The sequence below is a fragment of the Heterocephalus glaber genome, unplaced genomic scaffold (assembly GCF_053883595.1).
Source record: "Heterocephalus glaber isolate CG9 unplaced genomic scaffold, H.glaber_assembly_v1.0 deba00000676, whole genome shotgun sequence".
In the NCBI taxonomy this organism is placed as follows: domain Eukaryota; kingdom Metazoa; phylum Chordata; class Mammalia; order Rodentia; family Bathyergidae; genus Heterocephalus; species Heterocephalus glaber.
The window spans coordinates 23,322,945-23,337,884 of NW_028258156.1; the positions used below are offsets into that span (position 1 = coordinate 23,322,945).

General features: G+C 46.9%; 1 protein-coding gene across 12 annotated transcripts in view; it reads left to right on the forward strand.

Moving 5' to 3' along the window:
- Atxn7l1 (ataxin 7 like 1) overlaps positions 1–14,940 on the forward strand; it is a 225,892-nt gene that overhangs the window by 140,863 nt on the left and 70,089 nt on the right. The window contains exon 1 of one of the 12 annotated variants that reach the window (XM_013070329.3): positions 8,134–14,937. The exons of the other annotated variants lie outside the window; for them this stretch is intronic. The gene's annotated coding sequence lies outside the window, so the exon portion shown is untranslated. Of the gene's footprint in view, positions 1–8,133; positions 14,938–14,940 lie in introns of those variants that run through there. 12 annotated transcript variants of the gene reach the window in all.

The following is a 14,940-nucleotide window of genomic DNA, read 5'->3' on the forward strand; positions in this document are numbered from 1 at the left end:
AAAGGGTGGTCCTCAGATGGGCAGCATCCGCTCCAGCAGGCCCATCCCGCTGGTTTAAGATCCAGGTTTTGTTATTATTCACAAGTCAGGGAGATGATTTCCCTGGAAAAGATAGTTGGCCCCCCACAGTCCCCAAGAGGACTGTGTATGTGCAGGGCCGCCCAGGGAGGCAGCAGGCCCAGCAGGAGGCCCAGGGAAGAAGGGAGGAGAAAACAGAAGCGTTGCCTTTGCTGCTTCCCACACAACAGCGAAATCAAGACAGAATGGGCAGGTTTAGGAGCAGCTCGTTGGAATCGTTCAGTGGATGCTGGGGTGCAGGGCTGCCCTGGGTATCTGAACCCCAGGGGCGACTCGGGCAGAGAGATAGTGGCCCACAGTGCACAGGCTCGATATAAGAGCTGGAGGATGTGCACTTGGGAGTGGTGGGTTTCACAGGAGAGACCCACTTGCAGCCGAGTCCTCTGCTGTCCCAAGGAACTCGCCAGTCCTGAGAGGGGCAGGCTGAAAGGTCTAACGGTGTCAAAGAGTTAGAAATACAGAAAACAGACATAAATAAAATACTCTGAGCCATCGAATGCAAAGCTACCTTTCCGTGAGACCCTCTGGTAACCAATGGGCTGCTGTGGTTTGCAAGGCACCACTCTAGGGCCCTGCTGAAGCCTTGACTTGGAGCTGCTGAAAGCGACGGGTGTCCCCTGCTGTCCTGCGTACAGATGGACGGAGACCATGGGACTGTGCAGCTAGGCGCACAGAACAAGACCAGCACCAAAAACGGAAAGCAAAAGGCAGGACGTCCCCAGAGTGTGAGGCATCCCTTCCATGCCTTGGGCACAGCTAATAATAATGTTCCTGTGTTGTTATGAGTGACGGTGCAGCGATGATGCTTTGTGTGCTCTGCAAATGGAAGACACTGTTCTCTGTAACTGCTTAGTTAGAAGGAGGGGATTTATTAGAGAATAAAGATGGAAGCCGATGTTGTCACCCCTTTTTATACTAGGAAAAGTAGTCAATAATCTAATAAAATAAATCACAAATTTAAAAAATAAGACAAAACTTCCTTTCTCTTTCTTTCTTTTCTTTCTTTCTTTCTTTCTTTCTTTCTTTCTTGTTGCTAGATTGAACTCAGCCTTCACACAGAGCTACATTCCCTAGCACTTTTTTTATTTTTCATTTTGACACATAGTCTCACTTAAGTCACTAGGTTGTCCATGCTGGCTTGAAGTTGTGATCCTCCTGCTTCAGCCTCCCAGAGTGCTAGGATTACAAGCATGCACCACTGCACCAGCTTCTGATTTCTTTTAACTGGGCAAAAAGATCTCCTTGGGTGACCAGGATGACACATTTGTCATCACAGACAGAGGCTCCTACATGGGCCCCTGACTCACCCAATCCCTGTGCAGAAGGGGTGGTTAATGGTACTGAGGAAGAACAGAGAGGAGGCACAAGAGCCAAGTGTGGGCGCCTCCTGGAGCCCCATGCTTGGAAATAAGGGAACCTTCGAAACCATTGCATCAGATTCCTCATTTTAAAGACAGGAATACGAAGGCCCAAGCAGCAGTAACTTGCCCGAGGTTCTGCGTCTAATGCAGGGGCAGGAGAAGGCGGAGGCCCAGCCCTTCTTTCTTCTCCTTGCCTTAGATCGGAGCCGAAACATCCTTACCCAGCCTGCCAGTGCTGACAACAGCAGCCGTGTATTTTATTTCTTTGCTTTATTTATTTATACCCAGCCTTGTTGTAAAAGGATTTAAAGCTGCTTGAAAAGTTGCAAACAGCACAGCAATATAAAATAAATTTAAAATAAGTGAGAAAGATGAGATGAAGTAGTAAGTAGCCCTCCTGCTGGGGCTGGTAAGCTTCTAGCCCCTAAATCAGAGGGATTTGGGGCAGTGAGTTTGGAGCTCGGGCCCCCTCTGCTCAGGATTTCAGCCCATTTTTCTCTGTGGCTGGTTTTAGAGCCTCTGCCCCTCGGTGACACAGATGCTCTTTAAGATCACTTTGAAAAACTCTGAAATTCTCTGCAGGGGGCCAGTTTGCAGGGTAGAACCACCATGGTGTTGGTGGCAATAATAGGGTTGTTGTGTTGTCCTTGTTGTTGCACTTTTTTGTTTTCTTTGGAGACAGGATCTTGCTGTGTAGCCCAGGGTGGCCTTGAACTCATGGCAATCCTCCTGACTCAGCCTCCCTAGTGCTGGGATTACTGTTGCACTTTTAAAACTGAGCAAGAAAGCAGAGCTGGCTCTTACTCAGACCCTCCAAGCCATTAGCTGTCCAGAGCCAATAGCCTTCTTGAAGACTTTGTTTGTTTGTTTTTAACCTTTTTCCTGTGCTGGGGCTCAAACCCAGGGCCTATTGCACACTAGGCAAGATCTACACTGGGCCACCTCCCAGTCCCTTTCTAGAGTCTCCTGCTATAAAACAAACCTCAGCTCCCCAGCTAACCCTTCTGGGAACCCCAGGATGTACAATGGCTCTGGCCTCTAAGGATGTTTGGAAATTTTACTTGGGGGCTGTCATAGTAACTGGCATTGATGGGCTCTAAGGCGCTAACCACCGTGCACTGCATAGGGCAGCTCTGCCCTAGGAAGAATCCCCACCAAAATGCTGGGTGCTCTCCTGCCTGGCGCTGATAAACTCCTGATACGCCCCAGCAAGAGTGCAGGTAAAGCCCATGTTTACCACCATACAGCAGCATCACAATAGCCACTCTGCAGATTTCTTGGTTTAAGCCCAAGAGCTTAGTGGGAGGAAATCACTAAATTATTTTTATCTACACAGTGTGGTCAGAAGGAATTACATTCTTTGGGGCCAGGCTCTGCCGGGAAGAGTTTATTTCATTAGGCCAGAGTCCCACAGTCAGATCAAGCCGTGGCTCTTCACAGGTCATTTGTTGGTCTCTGTCGGGGACCCCAGGACTTACCGGCTTCAATTTGGGCTCCCAGGGTTGGCGAGATGTCTGTGAGCTCACAGTACAGCCCATCCCGTGGGATCACCCCAGTCCCGGAGGGATGCCAGTGGCTGACATAGTATCCCTGAGTGGGAAGTGGCTGCATTTGGAAACTGTCCAGAGAGCTTGTGTTGTTTTTTTCTCCTCTATATCAGAAAGAAGCGGAGCACTCAGAATGAAGTAGTCTGTAGCCTCTCGTGAAAAACCAACTATGATACGCTTAGGCTTAAAGAACTGTTTGTGAGCCCACTCTTGTCTTACTGGGACCTGGTTAATTATTTCCTGATTTATCCATCCATAACCTAACCCACTCTGAGTGCCTGTTATGTGCCAGTATCGAGTCTACAGTCCCAGACCTTGGGCCTGATGGTAGAGCAAAGGGGGCCGTGTCCAGGGGTCATCACAAGCCGAGAGCCAGGCATCTAGGTGGAGGTGAGCTCTGTGTGTCCCAGGAGCATAGAGGGGAACTTTAGGGAGACTAAGCAGAGGTGCAGATGGCAGGAATCACCTGGGTGTCCCACCTGTGCTGATGTGCAAACTGGGTCTTGAAAGGAGTGATCCAAGGTGGAGAACGAAAGGACAGACAGGTATTCCAGGGAGGAACACTGTGCCCCAAGCTGCAGGATCATGGAACAAAGGGCTGTCAGTCGCCCAGGGTGGCAGGAGGGGAGGGGATCAGAATGAGGCCGAGTGCCTGGTGCCCTGGAGACAGGAGCTGCGACAGATCCCTGGGGACCGATTCTTCTGAGCTCAAAGACACGAGAGGCCACTAGACATTCTTCAAGGCAACGTGTCAGTGGAAATACAGTGGACCCTTGACTTACAAACTCAATTCATTTGCAAGAGCTAGTTATAACTCAAGGTGGTCAATAGAAGGCCCAGGCTCCTCTACACAGGCTTCACAGTCTCCTGTATTCAGGCAGATCTCAATGTCCTGAGAGAGACATTGGCCCAGGACTTCTCAACCCCACACAGGAAAGGATGGTATAATGTTCCTTCCAGAACTCTTTAAGGGTTAAATCTGTATCTGAGACCCTCTGGAAGCACCAGCGGCCAGCATTCACCATTCGGGTCATATTTCAAGACTTTGGTTATAAGTTAAAACTAAAATTCTGGTCATAACCCAAGTTGTTCATATGTCAGGCGGTCGTAACTCAAGGGTCCACTGTAATTAAAGGTAAAAGAGGGCCAGGGGTTTAGCTCAGTGGTTCCGGCGCCTGCCTGGCAAGTGCAAGGTCCCAAGTTTGATCTCCAGTACCAAAAAAAAAAAAAGTAAAAGAACCAGAAAGCTGGCTTCTGTGTTCCAGCATCCATCTTGTTTCTCCCTTCCACAAAAAAATGTTTCCATAAAATATGGTGATGTGACAAAAAGATGTGTATGTTCAGTAAGTAGCAAGGCATAAGAGGAGAAGAATAAATGTAGTAAAAAAAGAAGAAAACAGTCATTTTTCTTTTTTTTAATTTGGTACCAGGGATCAAACTCGGGACCTTGGACTTGCAAGGGAGGCGCCAGAACCACTGAACTAAATCCCTGGCCCATTGTTTTGATTCTTGAAAATCTTTTTTTTGTTGTTTTTTGGTTTTTGTTGTTTTTTTGGTACCGGGGATTGAACTCGGGACCTTGTGCTTGCGAGGCAGGCACCAGAACCACTGAGCTATATCCCCAGCCCATAGCAGTCATTTTTCTACAAAACTGAGCTTTTGCTAATTCTGGGTAGCCTGGCCTTAGAAAGCACACTAAGGTCTGGAGTCAGACCAGAGTTCAAGTCCTGGCTTTACTCACTTAAGCTTTAACATCTCTTGAGCTTGGTTTCCTCCTCTGAACATGGGATGATGATATCCATCTCATCACATTATTGGAGGGCAGAACCTTGGGATTCCAGTGGGTTTTACTACTAACTTCTTATTTATTGCTTTTTTTTAAGGTACTAACTTAGTCCAGGACAAGCAATTGGTTGTGATCCGTAAGAATCGGTTATGATTAACAGTCACTGGAAGCAGTTCATAAATTAGATGCTAGAAATGACTGAATTCTTACTCATTGGTTTTATCCATTTGACAAATACATGTTACATAGTTTCTTGAGGCTTTGGGACTAGATCTGTGAGCAAGAGACTCATCAGGGGAGGAAGATGCACTCGGGGACCCTTCCTGCAGTCTGCTTGCTTCATTCACCCAGCTGCGTACTGCTGTGGCCTGACCTACGATCTCTGGCCTGTGCAGCTCTTGGTACAGTTGCCAGTGTAGCAGACTGCAGAAGCTCCCCCACCCCAGCCCCCTCTGAATGCCACTGGTAAACTGAATTCTGTCATGGATACAGGAATTATCAACTAAATAGCAGGGACAAAACAGTTGATCCAGCTTGTGCCATAAGATTGATGAATGCCCAGCCCTCTCTCCTTTGAAGTGCTCCAACCGTACCTTGCACAAAAGTTCACTTGCAGCCACTGCAGGAAAACTCCAGAGATAGCACTTTTTCCCCAAATTAGCATGACACTTTTATAAACATTCCTGGCTCAATGGCTGCCATCCCTCAAAGCAGACAGCCAGGCCATGCTGAATTCTCACCCCCTCTCAACACAAGGATGGGGAGTCATTCTCAGGCCCTGGGCCAGGCCACATAGCTTGACTGTCTTTCATTTCACCAGTAAAACCTCATTTCTAGCATTCATTATATGACATCACAAGTGTCACCAATAAAATCCATTTTTTGAGTTCAGAATGTTGGTCAAAATACAGATAGCAGGAAAACTTAAATCCCTGTTGGCGGGTGGCCCTCTTTGATTAACATCAGTTGCCCAATCTAGACTTTGTATTCCTGACACACAGGAGCGAGTGACCCCGAGAGGGAACCCTGGACTAACTGGCCCAGGCACAGTAGAGGATAAATCATACTCAAATACTTTGTATTCACGTTTGTCTATCCTTATTTTTTATACTCTGCTATTTTAATATAAAGTGTTAATATTGAAGCCCAATTCCATTTTCCATTTCTCTTTCCTGTTCCAAAGGGTGCGTGTGTGTGTGTGTGTGTGTGTGTGTGTATCTAAAGGCCTAGTTTGCCTGGGAGAATAACAGTTTATGCCAGTTTCCTGGGACACATTCACTTTGCATCCCCTCTTGCTTTCAGAGCTATCTAGTTAGTTCAAGAAATTATAGTTTCTCTTTCTAGGAAGAACGCGGTGGCCCAGAATCCAGAGAACAAACCCAGGAAACTGAGTTTGGATCCTGTCTCTAACAGTTCCCAATAGGGTGAGCGTGACCGTGTTGCCTCCCTCTGTAAGTCTTAGCTTCCCCTGTACGAGCATGATACCCTGGCTTGCTGACTGTCTTGCCCGCCCTCCCTAGTTGGTTTTTAGTGAGGTAACAGTTATCTCATAAATGTGAATGAATTTTGTAAAGAGAACAGAAGTAACTAGAGTTAGGCATTATTCCTGTCCTTAAACCAGCACTGTTTTATGCTTGAGTGGAGTCTGGCTAGGAGAAAACCACCTTCAGAACGTACACCGTGTGAGCTTTCGGACTTGTCGTACTGTGAGCTAGGGAGGCCTGTGGTGGGCTTCTGCCAGAGACTAACTAGCAGAGCCATCTGCTTGTGGTTTAGTGGCTCCTTCAGTCACCAGGAACCAGACAAGTGAAACCACAACCCCAGCTTTTGCTTTGCGATGCGTGAGTATAAACCTTTCCCGAAGACTCAACTTACCTTTCTTCTCCTGAAAGTTTAAAAAGACACAAAGATGGAGTGGGATGCAAGTAAGAGTGGTGCCCCCAACAGAGGCACCATTTTGCATAGAAATACAGAATTCTGTTTTCTCTGTGTGATCATTGCTTTTGTTCTCATGATCAATGGAATGCTCAGCGTGTTGTACATCTTGAGTATATAGTCAGTTAAATATTAAAATATAAAAATTTAAAAAGAAATTATCAAGCAGATTCAAAAATAGGTTTAAGAAGAATGCACTATAAAAACTGTCAAGATTTCAGAAAATCTAAAAAGTAAAATAAAATAAATATTTCAGTGTAAAAACTTTTTTTATGAGGCTGGGGATTTAGCTCGGTGGTGCCACCGCCTGCCTCACACTGCAAGGTCCTGAGTTCAATCCCTGGTACAAAAAAAAAAAAGCACAACTTTTTTTTAATGGGTATGTCTGCATGTTGTACTCAGGTATCTGTATGTATATATTTTATACTTTCAAAAATAAAATGGAATATTATTATAGACATTGCTTTAAAACTTGCTTTTCTCCACCTAAAATTGTTTACGTTTCAGTAAATAGAGATCATCATTTTTTATAGCTTCCCAGCATTCCTTTGAATGGATGTGCCAGTAATTCACTTAGCCAGTGGCTGATTGCTTGTTTAGTTGGGTTGTTTAGGAGCACAATACCCTGCCCTTTTGCTGTAATCTAAAATAATCAGTATGAATTATGTGCCACACACACACTTTTGAAAATGCTACCAGAAATCCCATATGTTAATTAGTTTGTCTTTTTGCATTTCGATGGAAGGATTTGTGACAGGTGAAATGTAGACGAGGAGGAGCTATAAATAACAGGGCACAGGGCAGCCCAGGTACAGAGCCAAGATCTGCACCTTTTCAGGCCAGATGGCTTCAAGAATAGCTTCTCACGCTCAGGAGCCCTGATATGGTCATCATGAAGCAACGTGGCTGCCAGGAGCCTTGTCATGTTATAGCCCAACCACCCAGGGCCCAATCATCCTTTCAAAAAAGAGAAACTCATGTAGTCAGGTGTTCTCAGATGGCGCATTCAAAACACCTCAGTGTCCGGATCTCCACCTTGAGTACAGCTCCTTGGGAATGCAGCCAAGAGCCCAAGGGCTGCTTCAGGCACCTTGAGAAACTGGCTGCACTTGGTCACACGTCACACTAGCAGGCTCGGTGGCCTGGTTCCACGTGGGAACATTAGAACTCTGAGGAGAAGGCTGTACAGGCAGGCTCTGACCTCAGAAAGGAGTGACACAGACTGCAGGAAAATTAAAGGGAAGGGTGGAAGGTGGAGAAGCTGAGGTGGGAAGTGTGCAGGAGCAACCAGCTCTGAATCCTTTGTCTTTGGGAACCGCAGACACCTCCCCTCCACAAGAGTAAGGCAACCAATTTGGTGAGTCCTGACCAAGACCTTAAACAGTGAAAGAAAAGAAAAGAGATGGGGAGAGAAGGGGAAGGGGTGGGAGGCAGGGAGGAATGTCAAAGTGCTTTCTAGGTAATAAAGATAAGTGCTGTCCTTTGGAACTTTTGTCTCCTTAACTAGGTTCAGTGTTTTTTTAATGTAGTGGTCCAGGCTGACCTCAGACTTGTAAACTTGCCTGCCTCGCAAGCACAAGATCCTGAGTTCAATCCCTGGTACCAAAAAAAAAACTAAAAAACTTGTAATCCTTTTACCTCAGCCTTCTGAGTGTTGGGATTACAGGTATGCACCACCACTCTTTTATTTCTTAAAGTGGATTATCAAAAAGTTCAAAAACTACACTTGTAGGCTCTGAAGTTATCACAGTTTTACAGCACTGAATGCTTTTAACAACCACCTTGAGTTATCACCAAAACAAAAAAGAAATCCAGTAATGTTTGAAGTACAGTTACCCTTCAGTATCCTTGGGGGATCGGGTCTAGGACAGCATCTCAAACCCACACCAGGATTCCAGAACCCACTGGTGCCCAAGTCCCTGACACAAAATGGCATGGTTGGAGACTAAGGCTGAGGCTTGTGATAGAGCACTTTTCTAGCAACTGCAAGGCCCTGGGTTTGACCCCCAGCAAGGCAAAAACAACAACAAGTGTCAATCATATTTGCATAACCAGCCCACATTCTTTGAATCATCAGTAGTAGATTAATTATAATTCCTAATGCTACGCTTCATAAGCACTGTGTAAATGTGAGTAGTTGTAGTTGTTTTACTACATCGGTTAGGAAATAACAAAAAAGTCTGTACATGTTCGAGACAGATAATTTTCTTTCCAAATATTTTCCTTCCACTGATGGTTGAACCCATGAATGTGGAACCCTCAAAACAAAGTACAGTGAAACGAAGATCTTTTGCAAGGGTTCCTGTTACAAAGTGGCTTCAAGGGTTTTTTTTGAGGTTCTGGGGATTGAACCTTCTCACCAAGCTGTATCCTCAGCCCGATATTTTTTTTTTTTTTTTTTAATACCAGGTTCTCAGGAAATCTCTAAATTGTCCAGGCTAGGCTTGAACTTACCATCCCCCTGCCTCAACTTCCCAGAATACTGGGATTGCAAGTATGGGCCACTACACCCAGCAACTTCAGCTCTTTTAAAGTTTTGGCATTATGAGTTTAAGTGGAAAGCCTCCCTCCCTTCTCCCTAACTTGAACCACAAACAGCTAAACTCTGAAGTTGCTGCATATTTAATAAAAAAACTATCCACTTTCCAGGTACACCTAGTAAGGTGCACATATATCTTTGTGATTCAGATTAAGAGAGACCATTCATTCAAGATGTGTTGAAAGCGCACAACAAGGCTTCTTGGCTCTGGCCAGCACTGGCCTGCAAGGCAAGGTGAGATCCGGAACTGACTCTCCCTCCGGGAGTCGGGAGTCGCTCTGGCGGCCTAGATTGCATCACCCTGTATTTACTGACCCCTCTATAAAGGGATTTCCGAGCTGAAGTGCAGTGCTGGCTGAGGCTGGTTGAAAGTGGTGCTCTGCTACAGTATCTGGGGTATGTGGCCCCATCTGTGCACTACTAATCCCGTGATGTTGGTTACAGTGTCTTGTGGATCCGCATCGCAGAGGATTAAACTAAAAGCTCATGGCAGGAATGATAAGGCAGAGTGGCTTAGCCCTGGGAGTCCCGGGGACAGAGCCTAGGTGCCCAGGCTTAGGCTGAGTGCACACAGCCCGGCTGCCAGCGAGCACATCTTGCTTTCCTGTCTTTCCCGCCCCGTTTCTGACCAGCTTTCTGCACATCCAGACCTTGTTTAGAAGCCTGCCCTGGTCCTGAGCAGCCTCCTCCCTCTGTGTGCACTGACACAGTCCTCCTCCCTCAGTATAAATGCCCAATCCCCGGGAATGGGCCCGAGACTCGTCCACATCAGTGCCCTCGTCCCTAGGGCCTGATGTACCGCACTTGCCGGCGGTCCCCAAACCACCTCTGTCTGCAGCCGAAAAGCTGTGCTTTTCTGTCTTGTGGTGACACTGCCTCTGTTAAGCACACCAGTACCAATCACAGCACGTTTCTGCCACTCTGTGTTAGCCTACTTTTACTAACGTGGTATTACAAGTGTGTTAGCCAGGCCGTGCAGATTTTCGGTTTTCATTTTAAATAGCTTACCCTGTCTTCCCTAAATACACAGGTGCCTGTCAAATGGCGTGTCCTATTTTTTGGTTTTTCAAAACTGGTCTCTATGCTCAGAAGAGTCATAAGTTACCTGGAAATATTCTACCCATTTTGTATCTTGTAAGCAAACAGATTTTCCTGTCAGGACCTCTGAGGTATCCAGCCCTCATGTTCTTCCCAGCGGTGTGGATGCGAATGTCATGTGGTTACCAAAACAACCTCAAATAACCCCCTTCAGGGTGAGTGGGAGGCCCCACATACACACCCCATCCAGCCACAGAGCTTCTCCAGCCAACAGGTGCAGTGAGATGTGATTAGTCTTCATGATCTAAGCCACCTTAGCGACACTCAGGGTGAAATCCATCTGACACCTAGCTTCCCTGGCCTTTGGCTCTGTGCTTTTGAGGGTTGTGTCTCTAGGGATAGGCAGGTTCATAGGGATGACAAAACATTCTAGAACTTTCTAATCACTACCTCCTAACCAGCTCCCCTCCTGCATTACATTCTGCATCCCTGGCCCTGGCCCTAATGTTACCAGATGGAGAGTCCTGTTATGCTTCTTTCCAGGTCCTTGGTGTCCTGAACAAAGAATTGGACCTGACACATAGAAAAGGCAGGGAAAGTGTGCATTTATTGAAGGCAGAAAAGAAGTGGCTCTGGAGAGTGAGAGGAGGCCATGAAAAGGTTCACTGCAGCCCCTAGGATAAGGGAAAGGGGTCTTTTTGTATCCAAAATTCCCAGCTTATCTCTCTTCCATGTAAATAAGCCATTGGGATAGATCACCTCACTGTGTGTAGACTGTCCTGTTGGTACTGGGGAAATAGATGCAACGCCAAACCTGCAAACATCCAAAACTCGAGTTCATGTTCTTTAAAATTGAAGAATGAATTCTAGGAACAGCGGAGATTAAGAGTAGGAAAAATTTATTGAGAGACACAGCTTCCATCCAAGAGAGACAGAAGGGGGACAGGAAAGTGGGTTGCCTGCTCACCCTGCTTCTCAAAGGTGTGTTATGGGACAAAGCCAGGAGGTGAGGCGGGTTCAAGGTGGGACAAAACTATGAGCAACCAATAATAACTAGCATAGTTGCTTAGGTAATATTGATTAAGTGGGGAACCAAGTCACTTAGCAAGTTTAAGAGGATTTTCAGTAAGGGTGGGTCAGGGATCTTTCTTGGAAAGGGTGGGTTTAGATCTTGGTCCCCCACCGAGGTGATTGATACCTATTTAGAATATCAGTCAGGGCTGTTCATCCTATTCGGGTGTGGTAGTTTCTCTTTTTACAATGTTGGCCTTCAGTGAATGTGTCTTGATTGTCCACTGGTTGGCTTCTCCTGGGCTGCTCCTGCCTAACTGCCTACAAGGTATCTAACTAATTTATCTATCTACAATACTATCAAAAAACTCATATGGCTTCCTGCCATATGATGGGAATAACAGGTCAGGAATAGCGTCTTTTGATTGGCTGTTCCCACGTGCAGATGAAGGGTTGAAAAGATTGGTCCTGATTGGTCTTGCAAACAGCACTAGATTCAAATGATGGACTGAAAATAGCAAGTTTCTGATTGGTTGTGTGTACAGTAATGATGGTATCCAGGGTGTCCCTCCCCATAGGAGTGGGCCTCATCCTGTAACCCTGACTTACTGAGTCTTCAGTTTCTGGTAGTTTATTTATCCCCACAAACCTGGCCATCTGCATCCCCTCAGTGGCCAAACCCTGTCAGGACCCTCCTTGAGTACATCAAATAATAGTACTGTCGCCCCTGCTAAAGCAGAGCATGTATCCTCTTGGCTTGGAGTGGGAGCCTTCAGGTGCTCCCCTATTTTAAGTGGCAGAAGAAATCAGCAGAGGCCTAACTTTGAAACAGATGTTGGGGAAGAGATCCCCCACTTGTATGCTAAGCCACATCCCCTCTGCCTGTGGGACAGCGTACCTCGGACACACAGGCACCCTAATGTATAGCTCCGCAGGTCTGCTGCAACTTGGCTGTCCTCTTAGACCAGGCCTGGGGAGGAGCCAGGGATTGGCATGGGGGTGACTGATCAAGTCAAAGAAAAGCAGGGTTCAAATTGAATAGAGAGGGTTGTGTTCGTTGCAGAAGTAGCTATGGAACGTGGATGTTCAGCTCGGCCGGCAGGCACAGGAACCCTGTGAGGTACCAGCAGCCTGCGAACCACTCCAGGAAAGCCCTGGAGAGAGAGAATCAAGGGAGACTTTGTGCTTTATACTCAACTTTATTGATCTTTTTAGTTCTATTATTGTGTTTTCTGGAAACATGATGAAGACAAACAAAGAGGGCTAGGCAGGGGCTATTTACCGTTTGCTGTATAGCTCAGGCTAAAGCTCGTGACCTCTCTGAATCTCTGTCTGGGTGTCTGTGAAGATGGAAATAATAACCCATAACACTTTTAAAGTGGTTTTGAGGGCTGGGGATGTAGCTCAGTGGTGGAGCGTGTGCTTAGCATGTGCAAAGCCCTGGGTTCGATCCTCAGCATCAGGAAAGGAAAGGAAAAGGACTGGACGTCAGAACGTGTTTCTGGGTGTGTGGCCCTGGTGAAGTCCTAGATTCCTCTGCGCCTGTGTTTTCCTCCTTTGTAAGGTGGGGTGACTGTAGTGGCCCTTCACGTCCTCCTCGGAGGATGTTCCTGAGGATCCAGTGCTAGGACGTGTGAGGAGGAGACAGGAACCAATGACAGCCTGTAATCCCAGGTTTGGGGCCATTTGAAGGGCTCACTTGTCAAGCCTGAGGCCCAGGGTTGGTTGAAAACCTCACTTCTGGGCCCGGACCTTCATCCTCCCTGCCTGAGTCCCTTCTTCTGCCCTCCTCTCCCACCACCCCTCTTTCCTCCCAGGCCCTGTCCTTTTCCGGGATGCTCTCAGGTGCCTTCTTATCGCGTCTGTCAGCCACTGCACTCCAGGTAGCTCTACTTCAGATTCCAGTGAACCATTTCTATATATAGTTGAAACCTGAGTCCCTCTGGGAGGAAGGGGCAGCCACCACAGGGTTCCACTCATGGCACGGGTGACCCCAGAACCGGAGGGACGCATTTACTTCCCATAATAAACATGAATAAACATGAGTCTGGCCCATGGTTACAGTAGCCTTTTTCGTTTTGTTTTGTTTGGGTGGTGGTGGCACTGGAGATTGAACCTGGAGGTTTGCACTGAGCTACATCGCCAGCCCATTTTTTAAAAAAAAAATTTTTTTTTGGGTACTGGGGATCGAACTCAGGACTTGCGCTCTCGAGGCCAGTGGTGGAACCACTGAGCTAAATCCCTGGCCCTAAAATAAAAATTTTTGAGACAGGGTCTCACTGAATCACTAAGTTGCCCAGGCTGGCCTCAACTTGCAGTCCTCCTGCCTCATATCTGCGCCACCACACCTGGTTTACTGTAGCCTTTACAAACAACCTCTACTCCTAACCTGCTGGAGTAGGGGAGGAGCCCAATAGGTAGATAGGTAGGTGCATAGGTAGATAAGAGGTAAGATAGTTAAAGGAAAGAGATGTGGGAGGGTGTTAGGTTTAAGTCCACACTGCAGTTTAAAATAGCCCACTCTTACCTACACACCCAGTGCTTTAGGAACCCAGTTTTCTCAAATCTTTGGGTAACTCTAAAATTTAATATTTAATTGTCTTGGCCCTAAAATTCAATATTGTTTGATGCCTTCTAGAGAAGAAACTGAAAACCCTGCCACGCGATTTGAGGGTTCCTTTTTGTCTGTTCATTGCCACAGTCCGTGTAGAAAAGGTGTTTCCAGCCGCCCTCATTCAAAAGGGAATGGGAAGCCATCCCAGGGTCACCGTCCCCTACCCCCAGGGCAGTGCCCTTTGGCTTCTTGTGGGTGTCAGTGGCCTCACCTGCACACAGCAGGGAATTTAGGCATCCCTTTCTAGCGTCTGGAGAAATTCATTCAGCTCATCCTTTTTCCTCCGATGGGACTGAGCCACTTCTGGATCACGATGCTCCTGCCGTCACCCCCAGATGTGAACCCAGGCCTTAGCATTTGCAGAATCTTTTTAAGTCAGTCTCCAAGTAAAAGATGCTTGGAGGAAGCACCCAGTTCCTTCTGCTAATAACCACAGGGTGTCATGTGACACCACCCCTCCCCCGCTCTGGTTCTCGCCCAAAACCGTCCACCCACCCCACTATAAGTCACTTGACGCCTGTCCTTTATCCGCCAACATCTACACTTCCTTCAAGGTGGTAATCTTTCGCTTTTGTTACTTAAGAGCTTTTTTTTATTCCCAATCCTTACCCAGTTGCTCTGGGGCTTGCATAAACAGTTAACAAAACACTGCGCACCAGGCGAGGCAGCCGTTTTGCTTTCTGGGCTTGTTGTTCTTGGCACTGGGTGAGTTCTGTGAACTTCTGGTGTCCAACTGGTAGGACCTGAAACTCTGTGTTTAACAAGTGCCTGTAGTCAAAACAGTTGGTGTGGACAAGCCAGGGTAGCTCGTATGGACTGCAGCTGGTCAGCCGTCGGGTCCTGCACCGTGCGGAATACGGAATCATGTTGCTCTGTTTTGGGGTTGGGCTTTTGTTACTGCGATTCTTTTTCTTTTTTTTCTTTTTTGTGATGGCATCCGTGCTAATGTGCATCGCTTCAGGTTCCAAAAGTACAACATGTTTGCAGTCGTCGTAGCATCAGATTAAGTTGGCAGCCTGAGTCTCTCTGTA